Genomic DNA, 16,954 nt, shown 5'->3' on the forward strand with positions numbered 1-16,954 from the left:
ATGAGACACAAAAAGAAACATTAAGCTGAACATTTCCATACACTGAATGCGCCACACTAACAAATAAGTGCCATAAAGCATCATAAAATTCACATCACAGATACACTATATTCTGAGTCAATTAGATATAACGTGAACATAAAGAAATTAATTTATTCATTGAAATCTAGTTTTAAACTTCTTGATGTACAGCTGTAGTCACCGTTCAATGCAATTAAAAGAGCAGCTTCTTCTGCAATAAATAAAGCTTTAGAAGGTGAGTAAAAGTTATGTAAATGTTGAAAATGATTTCTGACTTGGAGAACAGCATGTTTTTCGGAGGACAAACTATTCTAAGAAAACAATACTAATAGTGAGTCATTCTCATCACATGGCGCTTTTATCCGAACCGCCCAAGCATGTAGCTTACGGCTAAATATCACCACCGCCGTCTTCTCGATCATCTGCTTTTCCTCATTACACCAATCCTTTAAATACAAACACTCACCGGATCATCATTACCAGCTACATGAAAACGGTAATATTAGAAAGAGCTAGAATGGATATATTATTTATAATGTTGTTTGGTGTATCGTGACCTAGAATGAAGTCAGACCACAAACAGCAAGGAATAAACAATGGTAGGAAAATGCAGATAAACACTTTTAAATGTAAGGAGACAACACTTCCTATATGTGTCTGTCTGGGAAATAACTTCTTCACGTCTTGTTTATGCAATCACAAAACCATCCTGTTCAGTCTATTTCTTATTTCTATTTTTTCATATGGTTGGGTAGCATGCAAATACGTTTGAATTGTCAATTTATTTTATAGATTTTTTTACTTTTGTACAATAAACAACCGATTTGTGACATAAAATCACGATAAATATTTTTTAACTTGCGGTGAAGTGAAAGTTTATAACAACAAGCCAAATATGCGAAATGTCTTGCCCACGATGAGCTGATAAGCAAAGAGTTAATGCATTTACAATCTGCAATCTTGAGAATCTACAGCGCTGACTAAAAGCCGTAGAAAGCGGAGGGCCGAGACCATGCAGTGCCCTATTGACATCATGCATCAGCAAACCAATTCTTTGCACCCTTCAAAAAAAAAATGTGCTGAATCTTACTACTAAAAAGAGAGACCAGGCGAAATGACTAAACCATTTAACAAACATTTCACGATTTGTAATTCGGATAGCTCGGTATGATGACAAATCGAACTGAAACCAGGCTCGGATGATCAAATAGGCAATTTAAGAGTCATTTGACACCTGATTCTACTAAAACAACTGATACTCGTCCTTTTCCTTTGACATTAAAGTGACATTTAGCGAGCTCCACATCATCTTTACCAGAAATCATAACAAGTCATATAAACGTATAAAAAAAAAAAAAAAATTCTGTATACCAAGCCAGTTCTATAACTGAGCAGATAACAACACCGTAAAGACTGGCCACATGAGAAATTATCTTAAAAAATAAATGTTTAAAATTACAACATTTGCATTTAATTAAAACAAATCGTATGCATGCTCCTCCTCACTGGTAAGATTAAATTAATCAGTTGTGTTGTGCATTGAGTTGATGGATTATTTTAAAGGAAATATTAATGCACATAAGCTAGAACTTGTATTTTTGGGTTGCATAAAATACTAATCTCCACTACATAATATGAAAAGGCAACAGCGGTCAATTATGGTCAACAAATGACGTGTGTACAATCTAGCGGTCAATTCGATTCAATAAATGACGTGGCCTAGTAAGCTGTCAAGTGAAAGCATCTCATTCATTGCCAGATTTGATATAAAAAAAATTATATTAACCTGTAAACCATGCAAAACGAGTATAGTATGAAACATTCATAATAGAACACAATACAAGCATAAAAGTTACATGCTTGAAAATGCTTGAAAAGAATTAAATGAACACAGAAGCTAACTGCATCAAAAATTCTTCCACAACAATTACAATTAACAATTGCGACAATGCAATGCCTTCTTCATGTAAAACAAGATGCATCTACATTAAGATGACCTTATACATACAATGCACATAGAAGAAGTCGTAATCTACTTTTAAAGAAATATAAATCACAAAACAAACCTGCAATTCAATTTTCTCGCTCCAGTTGAAAGCTCTCCGAGAGTCATCTGTCTGTGAGAATGGTACGCTCTTGATCAAGATTAACGTTAAAGACTAATCAATTTGTTTTTTCTGTTTTCTGCTTGGTAAGATTGCTGACTCATCTCTGTCATAGCCGCCCATGCACCCCACACAGTGCTCAATGCATCATGCTCCCTAGAGCCAGCGGTTTACGTTACTAGTTCTGACGCTCTGCACTTACTGTAAATGGTATACCAGTGTGGGGTACATGCCTCTATGAAGGGCTTATTTTAGTCTGTTCTGCATGGCAATATCAAAACGAGACCTCTCACACTTCTGCAAAACGTGTTTTAGCATCAAAACCAGAAGCTAAGTTAAGGTTTGGTGTGTTTTGGACTTTTTCATTGGTCATTTTCTCTGTGAACAAACTCAAATCCAAATATTTTCAATCAGTTTTTTTTTAAAGTGAAACAATATCTAGCATATTACAATGGATCGGTTTGAGTATGTTGTAAAATAATAAGCCAGGATCGGAATGTGTGTGTGTGTGTAAAATATGCGTTTTCATACCAACTCATCCAGTCCCATGTTTGTTTGCAGGTTAGCATTAGCATGTAGTCTGCGTTATTTATCTTAAAATATATTTTTACTTTAAGTTTAGGTTCATATTCGTTCACTTTGGCTTTGCATTCCTTGCCAGTTTTATGAAAACCAACATAAAACCAGCTCTTCTTCAGTAATGTTGTGCATTATGTTAACTCATATTACTAATTTACTTTGCATTCCTGGCCAATTTTATGAAAACCATCACAAACTGCTTGTGTAACTTGTTGAGTGCATATTTGCACACTTTGGCTTGGCATTCCTTGGCAGATTTTATCATCATGCTCCACCATTGAGTTTGCAATGTTAGCATTAGCATGTAGCATACTATTAATTGTTTATATGCTTTATTATATGGATACTTATTTTGTCTTTTCCAGTCCTTGATTCTGATTGGTCAGCAGCTGTGTTTTATTCATGATAAGGCACAGCTATGATGCTTCACCCAATGCTTCTGGGTATCACTGCGCAACATGTGATTTCACCAAGTACAACGTTCCTGGATCAATGGCCTTCAACATTCCAATCAACCAATCAGAACTGAGATCTAACTTTTCAGGAAATATCTGTTTTAGGCTTCCAATCAGGGTCAGGTTCTTCTACACTCTTGTTAATCAGCTATCACTTCCCACTGATTTTAGGAATAAATTATGGGTAGGGACTGGGTTAAGTCTGTATTTTTGGACAATAATGTTGATCCAGGATCATCAAAAGATGTTGATCCCTTACTTGGCAAAATCACGTGAACCTAACACCCACCCTTAGCCATATAATAATCAATATTATAGCATCATAATTGTTCCATATGTTATGTATTTTGGCTAAATTAACAGTTTGTTATTCATTTAATGCAGTATGAGTGCCCCCTGCAGGTATAATTCTGTATGTCCATCACTTTACACCGTAAAGACGCTTGCAAACTCACGCTGTGCCGCGAATCTGTCCATTTGAAACTAAAAGAAGGAAGACAAGTTTTCTCATGTGTACAGTATGTGAGAAAATGTCATATACAGTATGGTGTTAAAACAAATTAATTACACAGTTCCTATTCTGTGTTTTTATTTGAGCTCTAAAAGATGAGGCATGTATCTAAAAATGTATTTTTAATTTATGTTTAGGCATATTTGTTCACTTTGTTTTTGCATTACTTGGCAGTTTTGTTAAAAAAAAATAACACAAAGCTCTCCTTCAGTAACTTATCAGTACGGTTTTTGTTTGCATAGTAGCTCTTAGCACGCACATTAGCATGCATTTATCTTAAAATGTCTTATTACTAGACATTTAGGGTCATATCTGTTCACTTTGGCTTTGCATTTCTGTTTTGTACTTACTGTGATTATAAATGCATTCATTTAAATCTTGTGAACTATTTGGGAGTACTAGGATATGAATTGGGACTTTCTCTGAATGGACAACACAGCCCTGCCTACAGCGAAGCAGCTAAAGATAGACCGGAGGAGGGAACTGTTTTCCCACACTATGCTGGGAAAAAATCCAAAGGGTCCATGGGAAATGAAGAAGGTCACATTGACTTCCTTTTCTATCACAGAGACAACAAATTCATGAAAGAAATGATATAATGTGCCACAGTAGGATTTAGTTAGATTACACATTTACATTAGTTGACATACATGTAGAATGTTCATAGATTACTTTGTAATTATGTAAGTTTTTTCCTCTTTATTTGTGGTTTTATATGAATATACATATGTATGTGTGGGGGGGGGGTATGTGTGTGTGTGTGTGTGTGTGTGTGTGTGTGTGTGTGTGTGTATTACAGATGTACATCACCACTTTTCTCATGACTACATACATGGCTAAGGTGCTTCTATACATCTTGCGTTATTTTAGTATCACTGATATTCTATTAGAATTTTTGTTGAGATTTTGAATTAAAATTAAATTTTAATATTTTCTTACTTCACTTTAAAGTTTCAATATTTTTGTGCTTTTTGTTATTTTTTATAATCAGATTTCTTTTTTAAATGTGTCTATATAGTTTTAATTTATTAGATTTTTTTTTATTTTGAGTCATTTCAGTAGTACAGTCCTTCAAGTTAAAGTAAACTAGCCTAAATTTAAATAACTTAATTTTTTTAGATTTTATTTTATTTTAAGCAACAAAATGTTTTTAATTTCCATTAGTATCTTTATTTGTATTGTACAGTAACACTCACAAAATGCGTAATTTAGTTGAAAAATGAATATATTCTATATTTAAAGTAAAAAAGAAGGGTTACATTTGCTGGACAACTTACATTTCAGACGTACAGCAGTAAATACATGACGTATAGCAGAAGATCTGTTGTTTAAAGCTTCAAACACACAGTCCATTTACAGGAGCTGCGCATCAAGAACATGAAACAAGTCTTTGAAATATTCAAGACAAATAAACAGAAGGTCTGATGGCGGTCTGCCATCTGAGTGGAACAATATGAAAAGCTCCCAGTACGTCTGCAGCATTCACACTGTACTCTTGGTAATGAATCACCACAATCATCGCACAAACAGATTCATTGCCTTAAATTAGCGAACTGACGCACGGGGCCAATATCAAAGCATTACTGATGTCATGTGTTGTAATATGTCAACGCGCCACAGACCTTGAGGCACATTTTACAACAAACGCTTTGCAAATGTTTTTAAGGTTTGGTAAAGTGCCAACCCTGCGCTACTATCACAGTGAAATATCTTGATTTCGGTTACGCAACTATGATGCGCTATCACTCTATTTATTTACTTTTTAATTCAGCAAATCGGAAGAAAAGACCAAATAGCAGGTAAAGACATCTCAATTAGAAGCATTCCTTCGCAACTGCTTGTCATAAGGCCGTCCAGCCTGTATTGATTAGATATTGACTTACCATTCACTGCTTCTCTTGACAGTCGCACTCACAGCACTGAACAATACAACAGAATGGACCAGAAACAGAGGAACGCAAGCTTTCCTCCCCCTCACACACACCCATCTCACAGGACCACAGGGATCTAGATGACTCAAAAAGCAAAAGAGAGCCAAAGGCCAACGGAACGGAACGATTCATGAGGCGCTGACTCACAAACCACTGCTTCCTCTCAAACACATGCCTCTCATAACTGCGCAGATGACTGGTCAAGTTCCCACAGCACTGCATGGGAGGGCAGTGAGGGGCCAGAGCTCGGAGGAGACACACACTGACCCCTGACAGACATCAGAGAGAGTGTGTGGGAGAGAGAGACTGCGGTAAAGTAAACCAACCCATGCCAAGAATGCAGAATCAGTTCAGTGATCTCCAACTAGAGCAGATCTTCACTTCAGCTGGATCTCGAGTACAATGTACTGAGTATTCTAGACTTGTTTTCCGTTAAAAACATCTAAACATTCTCACATCAAGATACATTCACTTGGGACGGAAAATCACAGCTGAGGGAAAAAAAAACATTCAGAAAATGTTATTTCTACAGTGTACGTTCTCGGAACATTCGAAATATAAAAAAAATTTAAATGAAGAGGAATGTTCCGTTTTGCCAACATCATGAGAATGTTCCTTTTGAATGTTCTCTGAACTATTTGAAAGTAGTAAGAAGTAACATATGAAGTAACACGGATGTCCAACTAAAATGTTTCAGAAATATATTCCATGGATGTTTTGAGAATTTTCATAAAGACCATATAACTTTAAATAAACATTCTATCAAAGTTCAAATTTCAGAGAACCTTGTCAGAATGTTATTTAAACGTTTAATTTTGAAGCTTTTTTTAATATCATATACAAGTCATTTTGCTTGCAAAGTAAATGTACACTGTCACCTGGAATTATTCATTGAAGTTAATGTATGCTGTTTCAGTGTGTTAAATATTATTTCTGAATTAAAACCAGTTTTAATGCCATTTTAATCAGTGTACTGTATATTGGTTTAATAGAAAGCAAGAAAAAAAATGTACACACAGACTCTCAGACCATGACGCAAATCGATTTTTCAAAAAATGCAGTCATGGTTTTTTCATAAGATCATGTGACTGTGAATAAACGAGGCTGTGATTTTGACCTTCAGATGAGTCAAATGCTGTTTGGTTTCTGAGCGATGGATTCGTGACTATTACATGAAACAAGAAGGTTTTTGATTTTCTGAAGAAATGGTGGGTGGTGTTTGGATGAGCACGACTCACAGGCAAGATGCGAGGGTGTTGAGGGAGGTAGTCAGGGAGTAGTTATGTGGTTGCTAAGAGGTTGTGAGAAGTGTTTTGATTGTAGTGTTGTGTGGTAGCTAGGGTGTTCCCGGTGGTTGTTTACTGACCCAAGAGTCCACCCAGAATCCACCCTAATGTATCCACATTGATATGCAAACCAGGCATTTAGTCATTCAAATGCGCAAACAATTTATTGTCTTGTGCAGAATAAAGAAATGATTAGTGAAAATATGTCGCTCTTTATGCAGTCATTTATTCTAAATATATACTTGAAACTAGCAGCATAGAAAACGTGCACTTCGTGGCTTCGTTTCTGCCTGTTCTTGTGATAAAATGAGTGTAATGCTAAAGAAGGCCATGGCCTCTATGTGAACTGATTACTTTGTGGACATCTGTTGAAAAATGAAAAAAATATGAAACAACTGGGTGAGTGTGAGGGAAAATAAATAAATTGGTGAGTAAGTCAGAGTTATGTTAATATATATATTAGAAATAAAAAATATGAGAAGTGCCCTTTTTTCCACTTGAGCCCTTGCTGCTCAACATGTCTGTACACGTCCCTGATTAGCATACAGTTTGGATTGACGGTATGGTTCTGTTCTGCACATCCATCCAGCCTAACATTTATAAGAACAGGGTTAGCAGAAATAAAACCACCAGGGTAAACCGAACAGAACAACATAAATGTATTGCAGATATCATTACTGTTCAATAATTTATTGTACACATTTTAGAAATTAGACTGATTCAAGATGATCAGAAGGCTGAATCCTGACTGTTCGAGAGGAGGAGCTGGGGATGGAGGAGGGTCATTAGCTATTGAGCAACGTGAAAGCTGCTGATAATACTGAGGGACCGTATAATGCCGAGAAAGGTATTGTATTCCTATAGATAGATGTGGATCAGATGAGAGTCAGCTGATGCAAGCTTGACTAACGTGACCTTCCAGAACTAACGCTACACTTCTATATATATATATATATATATATATATATATATATATATATATATATATATATATATATATATATATATATACACATACAGTACAGACCAAAAGTTTGGACACACCTTCTCATTCAAAGAGTTTTCTTGACTATGAAAATTGTAGAGTCACACTGAAGGCATCAAGGGCTATTTGAGCAAGAAGGAGATTGATGGGGTGCTGCGCCAGATGACCTGGCCTCCACAGTCACCGGACCTGAACCCAATCCAGATGGTTTAGGGGTGAGCTGGACCGCAGACAGAAGACAAAAGGGCCAACAAGAGCTAAGCATCTCTCGGGGAACTCCTTCAAGACTGTTGGAAGACCATTTCAGGTGACTACCTCTTGAAGCTCATCAAGAGAAGCCAAGAGTGTGCAAAGCAGTAATCAAAGCAAAAGGTGGCTACTTTGAAGAACCTAGAATATGACATATTTTCAGTTGTTTCACACTTTTTTGTTATGTATATATTTCCATATATAATTCCACATGTGTTAATTCATAGTTTTGATGTCTTCAGTGTGAATCTACAATGTGTGTATATATATATATATATATATATATATATATATATATATATATATATATATATATACACACACACACACACACACACACTCACACACACACACAAACACTTGTTCTTGAATTGTGGTGAATTGTGGGGACTTTCCATAGACTTTCCATATTACTTTTATACTAACCAAACAATATTTTCTATCCCCTAACCCTAACCCTAACCTCATATGTGCTTCCAATTTAGCAACAATACTTACTGAAATAATTGACTATTTCTCTTGTACTGTTCATCTGCTTGTCTTTCAGACTATATTGGATTTACTTTCCAATATGGCAAATTAATCAGAGAAGTATAGCACTCCTCAAACAAAAACAAAACAAAGCAAAAAGGTATAAAGATGGGGAAAAAAAACAACAGAGAGAAAGCATAGCGATCGAGCTGTGCTATTTGACCGCGCACATTTGAAGCTGCTGTGCAGTAATGAGTACTGTACTGACTCATTATGATGCGGCTTCTTCACCCCCTCCATGATCAGACCTTCTCTGTTTCACTTTGACATAATCACAGTGCACGGTGTCATTTAGGGTGAACTTTTACACATACATCACAGACATCACCTCGTGAATTGCTGCATCTGGAATTGAATAAATATAGATACATACAGACTAAATAACCTTACAATCAAAGATGTGAATTAAGTCTCATCCTCAGATTACCTGCTGGCCTTTCACTGACTGTCTTATACTAAACAGGAAAAAGAACAACCACTTTCTTGATCTGGCAAGCTCTAATCTGATTGGCTGGCTTCATGCCATGAGTTCTCCAAGAAACGTGTAAGTCAAACAAATATTCTTCAGGTAATGTTGATAAAGTGTTTGTTTTGAAAATGTTATTTATACATCGCTCATGGAACATTTTATTTCTGAAACATTATTTGGACGTTCATCTGATTGTATTTTAATGTTACTACTTGTTTCAGAATGTTCAGAGAACATTCAAAAGTAACGTTCTCAGTGTTTGCAAAATTCTAAAATTGGATTGGAATTTTTTTTTTATATATTTAACTTAATGGAAACATTAAACAAAATGTTGTTGTGTTATTTATGTAAAATCCAACACTAAACTTAACCTTAAAAGTTAAATGAAGAAAAAAATAATTTTCGTATGATCAGAGTACACCTAATTTTCACAAGTTGTCAAGAGACTGTGTTATTTTGCCCCATTTGATTTTAATGAATTTCTCTCATAAAAGTGATTAAAAAACCTTCGATATGAAAGATCTCAGAGGCAGCGCTCCAACATCTGCCCTCGGTTCCTAGTCCAGATCCCATTCCTCTATCACAATAAAACTGCTACTTTGTGTTTAGAGATGATCAGAGGGATCTGAAACACACATGGTATGAAAGCACACAGGAAAAGAGTTGGCTAGTCAGGAAGTGTGTCAAAATAGTCACTTTATGCTTGATTTCCATCATGTTTTTAGATCCATAACTACTGAACTTCCTGTGCTGGGCAGAAGAGAGTCAGAAAACAAACACACTGGGGGAGGAGGAGGCGGAAGAATAGAAATGAATGAGATCCTGCAGACATCTGGGAGGAAATACAGAATCTGTGAGTCACAAGCTGCAAGTGTTATCTTAGACTTAATGTCATCTTTCTGTCAAGACACTGAAAGGCATCTGGAATCAGATCATTGTAAGACAACTAAAGTTGAAAATGGCAAGCAAGTATCTAAAAGGCACTACGGGGGTTATGAGACATTAAACATCACACCGAACAGATAAACTCATAATCGCTTTTAGTTTTGAACCTCTGCTGATTGTATTTAAATTAATCATAAATTTATGTTTGTAACAGAGCTTATTTTCAGCATAAATCCACAAACCAATGGGAAAATCCTATTGGGTTTTTGTTGAGTGCTGCCCCACAAAGGTGAAATGCAGTAACTGCACTTTTTAGTTTGCTAATCTATGCTTTAAAAAAAATTATATATATACATATTATATTTCATAGCATGTCTTCAATCAGATTAGTGCAAAGAACACCTCCAAAATGTGTATGTATGTGTGTGTGTGTGTGTGTGTGTGTGTGTGTGTGTATATATATGCATGTATGTATGTTTCTTTAAGTAATTTTTTTAAATATATATATATATATATATATATATATATATATATATATATATACTGTTCTAGAAATATATGTAATGCTTATAATAATGCCTCATGTGGATATTTATACATAAAATTTCAGGCAAATTTTGTCTTAATGTACTGTGATTAATCAACATGCGGCACTTTAGTTTTTTAGTTAAACTATATTGTTCAAGGAATAAAAAAGAAAAAAGAAAGAAGATTCTTTCATCATTTACTCACCCTCATATGGTATTTCTTTCTTCTGTTGAATACAAAAGAAGATATTTTGAAGATTTTTGCTAAGCAAACAGTGGACGGTAGCCATTGATTTCAATAGTAGGGAAAATATACAATGGAAGTCAATGGCTACCGTCTTCTGTCTGCAAACCAACAATCTTCAAAATATCTTATTTTTCTGGTGAACTATCCCTTTAACATTAAAGCCTATTTATCTACAGTAAAACGTGGATACGGAAAAGTATTTTGACATTTAAAAAGCTGCTTTCACCTTTGGTAACACACACTAGCATGAGCTTCAGGATCTTCTGTGCCGTTTCACACTTTCAGGTGTTTATCTGCTATAAAAATCCATCCGCCTTCAACTCCTACCACTTGCAGTTTACCTGGTAAATGGTTTTTAAAGTCTGAAAAATGAAACTGGAACATTTTGTGGTGACTAAAACAAGCAGTGTCAATTACATCAACAGGAACTGAACATCATTTGCATCACAAAACAGGCTGAGGAGGATTTCACCGTTCCTCTGGCCCGTGAGGGACTGCAAGCTTCCTGAACACTCATGCCAATGCACGGGGCACGCAGGAATGTCCACAACAAACGGAAACCAAAAGAGAAGTCAATAAGTGTCTGAAAAAACAGCTGGGGCTCATTAAAGACACATCTCCTCCTGTCCCACGTGCAGCTGTGTCTCTCTCTTGCTCTGACAGTGTGAGAACAAACTCTGGATTCATTCTCACTGCTACCCACACAAAACCTCTGATCAATACTCTCCTGTTACACGCTCCTCCAGGGACACGGATACTCCAGAGCGTCCCATCAAACCCTGAGAGCGCCGTGTCAAACACAATAGGCTCTCTCCGCTACAGAGGAGCTCTAAAGATGATCAATAATCATTTGAGCGAGCTCATATGACCGCTGTGAGCAGCATGATGACTGATACATGTTTCACACACAGGTTAGCTGGCTTTTCATGGGAGGGCAGAATGGAGCATGTTTATAGTGTACAAACAACACTGTCGGACTGCAGGAGTGAACGCATTATAAGAGAAGGGAACATGTAAAACTACTAGTATAACTACTAGACTGTGTTTGACACGTGATAATCTATTCAACTGTCTTTTGTTTTTTATTAATACATATTGAAATGATATTTCAAAAAGCAAAGAATTCTACACTTGTAGAATAACTGTAAAAATTGTAGAATACCACAATGTTTTTTTTTACATACATTATATCATATTACATTATAATACAAAAAGGCACTATCATAAGTTTACTATCATAGTGTTTAAGAAAATTCTATATTTTACAAAAAAAACATTTTTGTAAAAGTATTATTATATATATATATATATATATATATATATATATATATATATATATATATATATATATATTTTTTTTTTTTTTTTTTTTGTAAAATTATATATATATATATATATATATATATATATATATATATATATATATATATTTTTTTTTTTTTTTGTGTAAAATTATATATATATATATATATATATATATATATATATATATATATATATATATATATAAAATTCTATATTTTACAAAAAAAACATTTTTGTAAAATTATTATTTTATATATATATATATATATATATATATATATATATATATATATATAAAATTCTATATTTTACAAAAAAATACATATATATATATAAAATAATAATTTTACTAATATATATATTTATTCACACACACATTTGTAAAATTATTAATTATTTAGACATTTGTTATTAATTTATTATGTATTATTATTTTAGATTACATATGTAATATTATAATACATATAATACGAAAGCGACTATCATAGTATTATATTTAAGTATAATTTGTGTGTGTAGGCTTGTGTATATATATATTTATATGCAAACACACACACACACGTATAAAATTATAATATAATACTGTCAGTGTATCAATTAACTTCTAATGCACTTTTTTTATATTACACTAATATATAGCCTACCACAATACTGTATCGATTGGCATATACCATATAAATTTACATATAATGTTGTTTACATATACTCTGATGTAATTCTATCAATACCATGGTACAGTAAATGTTAAAAAATGGTGCTATGACTGGGTAGCTACTACATTCAAAATGCTGCAGAAACATCTATAACAGTTTATGATTGACAGTACTTCCTGTGGTGATTATTAACTTTATGGCAAGTTTACATCACCACGGGCCATATGTCGGAAATGTTGCGAATACTGCCACCTAGTGGACAAAATAAAAATAAACAAGTAACTACATGTCTTCTTGCGTCACTGCTGATTACGTCATTAACCATTATCATAAAATAGATACATACCATTTTTATCTATACAGTTACTTTGTTGAAATAAGTATTACAACTACTTGTTTTTTATTGCAATGACATAGTTTCTTCACAAGCTATAATCAAAATCAAATGTGACAAACGTATTTGTCTATATTTATATTATACTACTTAATTATAGTTTAAATGACTATTCAAACTGAACAATGTCTATACTCCTATGCCACAAATTAAGATTAGATTATAAAATGAGATACTGTACTAGATCAAAATGCGTGGGATTTTAGAAAACAGTATATATATATAATTAAATTACTTATACCTAGTTGAGAGAAATGTCCACTAGATGGCAATGAAACCTAGGAGAGAAATTCATCTGGCTCACACCACAGCAACAGCACACAAGCCACATGTCTAGTTTTCTTATCATCTAATATCTATCACTTGTGCATAATTTTACAGACATATGCATTCCTCAACCCTTTTTTTTTTGGTTCCTTTTTCTAATCTGACAGATCAGACAGAAATCAGGCCCGGTGATTCAGAGGTTTCCCTCTCGTATACTCAACTTCAGAGCCAAAAATGAATTGCATCAAACTTTGAAATACGAGGTGTGCTCTAGAAGCAGCACCCTTACTGAGGAACAGTGTCTGATCACGAACAGTCATCTCAAACCCATCTAAAACAGAACAATAGACACAACCAGACTTTTTTATGAATGCAAGTTTCATTGCTACCACTTCCGCCTCTCTACGGCCACCAGTAACAGGTTTTACTGGAAACCAAAGTTGCTTAACTAAAAGTAGACGTGGAGGCAGTGTAAAATAAAAGGGTACGAATGTGACCTTAAAAATACACGACGACTCCTCAGAGTGTTTGCTTTCAGTTAGTCCTTTCACTTCAGATATGTAAATTACCATGAACAAGTCAAACCAGACTGTAAATTGTCATTTAAAACACCTGCTTGCCATGCCATGTTACAGTTATGGCATAGTATTCTAATGTATACCATGGTACCCTCCAAAAAACAGCACAGGGCTCTAAAAACTAGAATGATATGCTATAACCAGGCTACTTTTGTGTTATATATGTGCTGATTTTAGCTGGGAGGCCATTTTAAACCAGGTTAAAGTAGTTTGTAGAGTTTCACTCATCTAGATTTAGCTCACGTTTGATAAATGATGTTGTGAAGGCACTGGAAATCACCTGCGTGTTCACAGATGGGTGTAAGTTATATAGGGCCGTGCTACTAAACCACATGAATGGGCAATGAGAGGAAGTTCCATGAGACGGTTAAACATGACACGAATAAGAAGGAAAAACGCCTTCAAAAGAGAGGGATTTAGCACTTTCTCACACTAAAAGGGTCAAAAGTTGATTTCAAGAGTCGCTGTCAAACGTTTCGGGGCGCGTTCCGTCTGCGTTACGCGGCAGATGAGCGTTTTTGAATGTTGCGTCGCGTCGCGTTTGTCTAGCGTCATCGGCGCTGTGTGAACAAATAGACGGAATGCATACCAAAAAATGCTAGTTTGTATTTCCATTCGGCTTTATTTCAGTTAAAACAAGTTACTTAGTTTTTGGCGTGTTTATAAAAGCGTCTGTTATAGCACACAGCAAGAAGATGCTTATTGATTGAAAAACAAACACAAATTCAAGAAGGTAACAAAAGACACAACTTCTACCAGAAACTGGCTGCGTGCACACTAGTTTGTTATCTAGGGAGCCAGCACACGGGTTGACACACAGCCAACGCGCGCTCTTTTCTACCCAGATACAAACGCCTGCACGACGTCGCTTTGACAGCCGCCGGCCACGCCCCCTCGCTGTGACACAGGAGCTACTAAGTACGTGACTCGACACAGTAACTAACCACAGACCGGGCCTCGCGTAACGGGTCAGACGCTTCGAAGCTAAATAAGAAATAGTTATTAAACAGAGAATCAGTTACAGGTGGAATTCAAAGATATTTGCATTATTCTAATCTCGTCATTCCACGAGAAAACCTCATGCATGTACGCGTGCCATATGGAGCCATGCATAGCTATTCCAATTAAGTGTCTTTTTTGAAGAGGAACAGGAAGTCAGAAACACTATCTCATGCTTGCACCGCAGGCTTCCTCTTATCTTCATCGAGCGCCCAATGAGAATAAAATGACCCGAATAACTCAATGCATCTTATGTAAGAAAGCCTGCAACATTTCTTTGCAAATGACACTATATATAATGCATACTAAGTATGCATTGATAAAAAAATGATAATAATAAAACGGAGCGCGTTGATTTGACAGTGCTTTAAAGGATCTTCAAGTCGTGGTGATGGGAGGAACGCACTATAAGTGCACGCTCAAATTCTGACTCATTTTTATACTAGAGTACAGCAGTGCATCTAACCGTAAGAGTAGAAAAATGAATCTAAAGTGCTAAATAAATAAGCAAAAACTTAAACTTATGATGAAATTTTTCCCCCTTTAATACTCAATACTCAAGTCAGTACTTTAGTGAGTTTAATGTGCACTTACCCCCAAAACTGCTTGAGAATGGAGCTGCACTGGTGCGCAGAAGTTACCAAGTGACTTTGGAGAGACTTTGCGCAGATGCGCATTCAAGTTCCACTGCGAATGTTCAAGATGTCCCCTCTTCCTCTTCTTTTTCCTTTGAAATAGTGGTTTCACTCGTGTTTCTTCACTTGAGTCATTCATGTAGAGTCACAGGTCCACACACATACTTTCTCTTAAGCGCTCTTGGTGACGCCCACTTCACCAGACTCAGTTTGCGGCAACGATTCAAAATCTCTCTGTAGGTTGTGAATGAATAGAGTCCCAGTTAACGCCTTGACAACGGTGACTTGTTTCCTGGGTAAAACAATCTGTTTAATAACTCCATGATGCATGGGGCACAATGAGCTCATTGTGATGTGTGCTAGAAATAATAATAATAATAATAAATCATATGGGTGAGATTTGGTGAACTGCCATAAAACTTTAAGACTTCTCAAAATAAAAGGAAATGCACACTGCATTGGTTAAGTCAACTACAGGTGGGTGGTTGACATGACATGGTAATATATTCCATCTAACACTATAATGAGATAATTGTTTTATATGAATATTTATGCCTTACCTTCATTTCATATTCATTTCACAGCAGGAGCTTTAAAATAAACTCACACAAAAACCAAATAGTTTCTAGGTGTGGCATCTAAAAACAATCACGTTTCATCAAGTTTTAACCTAAAATCGAAGAAAAAAAGTCCAACTCCAAGCTCCAACAGCTGAACTACACCCAGTTTTTTCATTGTAAAGCGTGGGCATTGTAAAGCGTGGGAAAAATTTGGGCGTGTATGGGAATTCGAAACACGATGTTGTCTGAAAACTTGTTCCTGCATGTTTTAAATGCTTGTCGAATTCAAGGTCAAAATGAGGAATTAAAACCATCTGGTTCGACGCCACCTGTAACATAAAACTACACTCATATGCTCTCAGTACACAAAAGAAGACTTTCCCACATTGTACATTTGAATGTATTGTGACGTCACAGCAGAACAAAGGGAAGTCCTAAAGCTTCCCTTCATTCTGACATGACTAATCATGCCAAATATAGATGTGGGGCTCCAGACCAGGGGGATATCCGATCACACTCAAACACAGACAGCATGCTTTACGGTGTCAGTAAGGGTTTGCCAAAAATGCTGCATGCATGCACAGACACAAATATGTTATACTGTTTTTGCAGCACAAAAACATTCTTAAAAAAACATAAGCCCTTCAGCCACAAGGTTTCACAACATGATTTTTCACATTCCAAACATCCCACATCAGGACTCAAAGTTTCCCCTTCCTTCTTGAAATGCATATGAACAGAGTGACAGTCAAAAACTGGGACACAGTATAAAAATCCTTTAA

At 35.4% G+C, this 16,954-nt stretch overlaps 1 protein-coding gene across 7 annotated transcripts in view; it reads right to left on the reverse strand.

The window, feature by feature from the left end:
* The window catches only part of LOC127970416 (lutropin-choriogonadotropic hormone receptor), a 145,124-nt gene extending 128,584 nt beyond the window's left edge, over nt 1-16,540 (reverse strand). Inside the window, exons 1-2 of one of the 7 annotated variants that reach the window (XR_008156605.1) lie at nt 16,173-16,540; nt 15,572-15,971 (exon numbers count right to left, since the gene is read on the reverse strand). The gene's annotated coding sequence lies outside the window, so the exon portion shown is untranslated. Of the gene's footprint in view, nt 1-2,087; nt 4,436-5,554; nt 7,796-15,571; nt 15,972-16,172 lie in introns of those variants that run through there. The other 6 variants (XR_008156606.1, XR_008156603.1, XR_008156604.1 and 3 more) reach the window with 6 other exon arrangements.
* Between the last annotated feature and the right edge of the window lie 414 nt (nt 16,541-16,954).

This window comes from Carassius gibelio, chromosome B13 (genome assembly GCF_023724105.1).
Source record: "Carassius gibelio isolate Cgi1373 ecotype wild population from Czech Republic chromosome B13, carGib1.2-hapl.c, whole genome shotgun sequence".
In the NCBI taxonomy this organism is placed as follows: domain Eukaryota; kingdom Metazoa; phylum Chordata; class Actinopteri; order Cypriniformes; family Cyprinidae; genus Carassius; species Carassius gibelio.